Source organism: Culex pipiens, chromosome 2 (genome assembly GCF_016801865.2).
Source record: "Culex pipiens pallens isolate TS chromosome 2, TS_CPP_V2, whole genome shotgun sequence".
Classification (NCBI taxonomy): domain Eukaryota; kingdom Metazoa; phylum Arthropoda; class Insecta; order Diptera; family Culicidae; genus Culex; species Culex pipiens.
The window spans coordinates 176,205,137-176,211,365 of record NC_068938.1 but is presented as its reverse complement, the minus strand read 5'-3'; the positions used below and the strand labels follow the sequence as shown (position 1 = coordinate 176,211,365).

The following is a 6,229-nucleotide window of genomic DNA, read 5'->3' as shown; positions in this document are numbered from 1 at the left end:
ATATATGTTGTTAGCAATATTCACTATTTGATTTTTTCTTCTAGCGACACTTTGTCAAGTGCTTTTTGAAAGTTCATTTTTGCGTATATATTTTAGGGATTTCACCATTTCTCAAATGGTATTTTTATGGTTTTAAATAGTTATTTCAGTGATTTTTCATGGAGCATTACATTTTGGGGAACAGTTGTAACAATTCGAATGAACATCAATTTTTCAAGGATTTTCGGAATTTTGAGCTAGAAAACATTAATTTTGCTTTGGTCAAATAGCTTATTTATTTTTTCATTTTATTTGATATATATATTATATTTTTGTCTGAATTGTCCTAATGATATATGGATTTTAAATTCAAACATGATGGAGAGTTTGCGGGATTCTAAATTGGCAACAAATTAAACTGAAGAGAAAATAACACAAAAAAATCTTAGAATAAACTAATACAGAAGAAAAAACACAGTTCAGGGAGGTATCCGCTGTGGTAGAGTTGACCAAAGCTGTACACCACGATCAGCTCCATCTCCGTCATTCTTTGGAAATTGTTGGTCGGATGGAGGGGTCCCAGAGGTTACTTCAGCAGCCGGTTCTGAAGATTGTTCTGAAGGAAAACGGCGCAGTCGTGCAACGTCGGATAACCGAGAGTTCATCTGGTGATCTTGTTGTTCTTGAGGTCTACTAACCCCCTCAAAACTCATGTGATACTTTGTCGGAGATGCAGTCGATTGGGCGGTCTCTATCACTCAAGTATCGGACTAACATTCCCATCCACTTCCCCGTGACCCTACCACTGGTCGTGGCCGGCGCCGGTATTGATCAGCATGATAGGGGCCTTTGAGAAGTTGCGAAGCGAGGAAAGATAGCTCCCACTTATCTTCCACGGCTCGTGGATGAAACTTCTGGAGGTCCTGGTCAATAACGGAGTAGTAACTGCGGGTGGGCACCTATGCTTATGCTTATGATCTTGTTGTTCTTGAGTTCAACCTGAAAAAAAGAAAACAAACTAAATGAAAAAAAAAAAATGGTAATAAATAAACATGCAACATTTGAAGGGAGCAGTACGACATCGCTCTTACGGCCTTTCTTTTCATGTGTTGAAATGGGAAGAAGGCCGTAAGAGCAATTTCGTACCGTCCCTTTCAAATGTTGCTCCAGAATACAACTTGTTATCATACAAACAAAAACATGCTGCGAAATGCTCCACTTTCTCCGAAGAAATCCACGCGATTCTGTTTCCAGGTTCCCTGTTAAAGTTGGCTTGATCATTTCAGAAAGGTCTGGATCGTGGTTTTGGCCGAATGGAAGTTCAATTCGATCGATCTGAAACAGAAAAACAGAAGTAAACAATGGAAATGATAAACCTGGAATTGCAAAATAACCTATTGCCCTAATCCGTTATGCACTGAAGTTGAATCAAACCAATTAAAATCGATTTGGTCTGCAAAAGTAATCTTTTCCTCAGTTTGAAATAGCAGCATCTGTAAATAAATACAAAAATAGAGTTGTGTTGCAAAGAAATCTCAAACAAATATATAACAAGGCGCGAATTCGTCTAGTATTCCGGTCATATTATCAAGCTTAACAATGTAATTGGTTCAATGTCGAAGTGTAAACAAAGAATCTAGCCCTCAGTTGATGTTTACCTTAGGAACGAACAAGATAGACTCTTTGTTTACACATTGACATTAGCCAAATTACATTCTTTTGTTAGATATTTACCTTTTTTGACAACAGTTTGCTCACGGCACGGCAAAGACACCGCACATTTAGTCAGAAAAAGTAATTATGATCGGATTCCTAGATGAATTTAGATGTAAACAAAATGAATTCTGCATCCTAAATCGGTGATAAAGTGAGCGTAAACTGTATAAAAAAGATTGGTAATTGTAATGTAAACATAGGTAAACATCACCTGGCGTGAGCAGCAAGTAGATTTTGTTTAAATTCCAATGTTTTGCTGACATTTACTAGATTTTGCAGAATTATTTCTTTTTTGTTTACATCTGAAATTCGCTTCACCTACAAAGTAATTTAAAGATTAATAGTTACCGCTTTCGTCAAATGATGACCCAGGTTTAATTTTGGGCAAGTTTTCAAAATTGTGTAGCTCCTTCGACCAAGCGCAACCCTTTTACTTGCAAGCGCTTTTCTTTTTACTTGCACATCGCGCATCGCGTTTGTTTTGACGTTTCTGCGCGCGGGGCCATTCACACATTACGTATGGAAAATGAAATAATTCAGAAATTTATATATCGTGCTTGCCATTTCATTAGGGCACATAACTTTTTTAGACAAGAGTGTGTCCCTTTCACACCTTATGTAAACTATAATAATATTGCCCTTTTGAAATGTTAGGCTCCATATATTTATATTTTAATTTTTTTTAATTGGGTGCTAAAGCCCTATGTCAATTTTTATCGACAACGTTAAAAAACACGATCAAAAACCATTTCTGATCACTTTTTTTCATTTTAATGCAAAAAAAAATTTGACAAGACAACATTTTTTCGATGGATCAACTTTGGTCCCCTTCGAACGAGCTGTCAAGTAGGGCCTTTTCTGTCAAGAAGGACCGCGAGGTTAATTTTTCAAAATTGATTTAAAAATCCATTTTAAACTCTTTGTAGTCGTACAAAGGGTTATTGTACTCAGAAAAATCTTTTTAATAACTTTATTTTCAAACCGTTCTTTAAGTCAACTTGGTCAGGAAAACGAAATGAAAAAAGACCGAATAATGATTGTTTTTTTAGTATTGAAGAGGAATTTGAAATATTTTTTGGCAGAATTCATACAATTTTAAGTGACGGTGAGAAATATTATTTTTTGTTTAGACCTGTTGAAACTTGCACAATTGCACCATCTGTGGAAGAACGATTTTTGAAAGCAAAAGTAGACGTGAATAATTGTTTGTACCTAGTCCAAATCAACAACACATTGTCAAAGTACGTATCGATAGGGTGCGATGAAACTATGTATTTAACTAAAATTATGTATAAACTTCAGGTAGATTAAAAAATAAGGTTTAAAACAGCATTTTTGAAAAATAGAGGAATTGAAAGAAATTATTTCATAAATAGTATAGAAATATTCGCAAAAGGTTCAAGATGGAAGGCAAACATATATATAAATGATAATAAAAGTTCTTAAACATATGTAATTCCTAGTTTTTTTTTTTTCAAATTCCCTTAAAAACACATCAACTTATTCTTTTCGAAAAAAAAATTAAGAGAATCTGTCAAATAATAAATTTATGTTCAAGAATATGATCAAATTCTAGCACCATTTAAAATTTAAATTAACAATTTTGCAAATACTAACTATTTGTGAAAACATCACCACCATATTTTCGAACCAACAATTTGACAAATCGTCAACATTTCCCAAAAAGTAATTTAATGTTTCTTTATGGTCACTAAATCATCCTCGTTCATCCGGGCGTGGCTGACTGGTTACGGTGTTCGCTTTGTAAGCGAATGGTGCTGGGTTCGACTCCCATCTGCTCCCAACGAAAAAGTATAGGAAATATTAATCTTGAAACTCTGAACATGTACGAAAAATAAAAGTCGCTCGAGGCGGGGTTCGATCCCCCGTCCTTTGGATTGATAAGCAAAAATGCTAACCACTAGGCCATCGCGACTTGGTGAGCTATGACTGGAATTAGGAATACTGTTACCACCATCAACTATATACGCGCTGGGTCCTTGTCCATTTGACAAGGGTTCGGAAGTTCTAAATAACGTTTGAATCCGATTGGTCCAAACGTTCTTCAGGGCGGGGCTTGTCGACAAAGCTGAAGTACCTCGCGCTCGGCTAGCCAGCGTAGAAATGGGTCACCGAAGCTCGGCAGAGCTAACACCTTCCAAATGCCTATGCGAGTTATTTGCATGTATAGAATGAGAGCTAAAAATACATGGAAACAACTCAATTTGTAAGAAGCGACCGCGTGGTCCCGTTTGGTTGGTTGCACACACACACACACACACATCTTCAAATCTTCAAATCATCAAATCTTCAAATCTTCAAATCTTCAAATCTTCAAATCTTCAAATCTTCAAATCTTCAAATCTTCAAATCTTCAAATCTTCAAATCTTCAAATCTTCAAATCTTCAAATCTTCAAATCTTCAAATCATGTTTTTTGTTTTTTGTTTTTTGTTTTTTGTTTTTTGTTTTTTGTTTTTTGTTTTTTGTTTTTTGTTTTTTTTTTTGTTTTTTTGAGTCACAAAAACCTATAAATGCATCGACCCTGATGACACTGAACGAGTACATCACTCTTCAATGTTTCTTCCCTTTTTTAAAACAGGCTGGGCAAGTGGGTTTTCCTAGTAACACCATTATTCTTATCAAGCAAGGGCCAACAACTGGAAAACATTACGTCAACAAAAACACAAAACAAAATCGAGAAAAGAAACATCGCGTACCCTCAAATACGCCTTCCGAACCGCTTTGTTTCTACATTAATTATCATTGTTTTCAGAAATTTTCCCTTTCCCCCTGTCGACGAGCCGAGGATCAGCTATATAACGGCTTCCAGAGGAGCTCATCTCCCCCTTAACGAACGACGACGATTCGGTTCAGTTTTCAGTAAATCCCAGTGAATTTCGAAGACGAGGACGGTCTTTGGAGCCACTTGCTGTCATCAACCGGTTGGTTTCAAGTGGGGGAGGAAGAGGGGATTTGTGCACTGAGAAAAAATCTTTACACAATCTTCAAATATAAATTTAAGGAAAAAAACAAATAGAACAAGTTTTTTTTCTGTGCAGCTTCACGGAAACAAATACAGCTCGTTGCGGGAGATCATTTCTGACACGATGAATGAGTCGTTGTCGTTCCCAAAAGAAGAACAAGTAGAATCAAACTAATAAGAAAACAAGACAAAAAAAACGAAAGCAAACTTTAATTTTAGAACATTACGCTATACCCGTTGAGCTGAAGATCTCTTTCTCGCTCGCTTTCCCCCCTTGTTTCGTTTGCTTTTTCTTCTCGATGACATCAAAACATTAATTAATTTGAGTTATAATAATATGTAAACGAGTGTTTTCGTTTTCGTTGGTACGCCGTGGTCGTCGTGACAAAGATGTTGCCGGAGATTGAGAGCTGAGCGAGAAGAACAAAGTGGTTTGGTGATGAAAGGTTTTATTTTTTGGAGAAACAGAAACATGGATTTTTATTTGCTGGTGCTGGTGGATTGGTAACGTTTAAAGCAATTGATTGATGGGGGTAATTGGAGCTTTGGAGAAGACAGAAAGATAAATTGCTAGTTTTTTTTTGTAGATTGTAGCAAATTTATCGTTACATAATTTAAAAATCAGAAGGGAAGAACATAAAACTAAGTTTTGATTTACGTGTTGTTAAAGACTTCCTTTGAAGTAAGGAAAAAAAAACACAAATTAAAGTCTCTACTGCCAACGGCCCCTGGTGGCAAAAGCAAACACAATTTTCCGTTCCTATCCAAACAAACTTTACTCTCGACTCTTCATTTTCCTTGTGTGGAACTCGCTCCGTTGATTTCCTTGATGATTATCCTCCGGAATTGATTCGACGCTCATCTGCTCATTCTCCAAATCCTCATCTAAAGGAACCACAAACGCCAGCTATCCAAATACGATAATTAATTAATTTTCTAAAATTAGATCTCTCCATCGTATCCCGCATTTGTCCCGGAGCAGAAGAGGGGGAGAGTGATGGAAATCTAATCGTGTGTGTTTGGTTTGGTTTCTCTGTTTGGGCAAAAAAAGCAGAAAAAATCAAACTGACTGTTAGGTAAGTCCCCGCATCCCCCCTCTAGATTGCAAAATATTCCAGAGAGTTTGCTTCTCCGGGCAAGTCGGAGCGCCAAGTCGTAGATTGAATGGTGCCTTCCTGCAAATATACGAACTAAACCACACTAAAGTTTGTTGTTTATCTGTTGGGGATGGTACCGTAGAATGGATTGAGATTGGCACCTTTTTGGCTTCTGAAACTAGTATTTGGTTGTCAACTTCTTACTTCTTACTTCTTACTTCTTACTTCTTACTTCTTACTTCTTACTTCTTACTTCTTACTTCTTACTTCTTACTTCTTACTTCTTACTTCTTACTTCTTACTTCTTACTTCTTACTTCTTACTTCTTACTTCTTACTTCTTACTTCTTACTTCTTACTTCTTACTTCTTACTTCTTACTTCTTACTTCTTACTTCTTACTTCTTACTTCTTACTTCTTACTTCTTACTTCTTACTTCTTACTTCTTACTTC

The 6,229-nt window shown here is 36.3% G+C and overlaps 1 long non-coding RNA gene across 1 annotated transcript; it reads right to left on the bottom strand.

The window, feature by feature from the left end:
* Positions 1-673: 673 nt before the first annotated feature.
* On the bottom strand, positions 674-2,557 carry LOC120420550 (uncharacterized). The gene is made up of 4 exons (XR_005605860.2): positions 2,044-2,557; positions 1,374-1,472; positions 1,170-1,314; positions 674-978 (listed from the first exon to the last, which is right to left on the bottom strand). It is a non-coding gene; the product is annotated as an uncharacterized LOC120420550 (long non-coding RNA).
* Between the last annotated feature and the right edge of the window lie 3,672 nt (positions 2,558-6,229).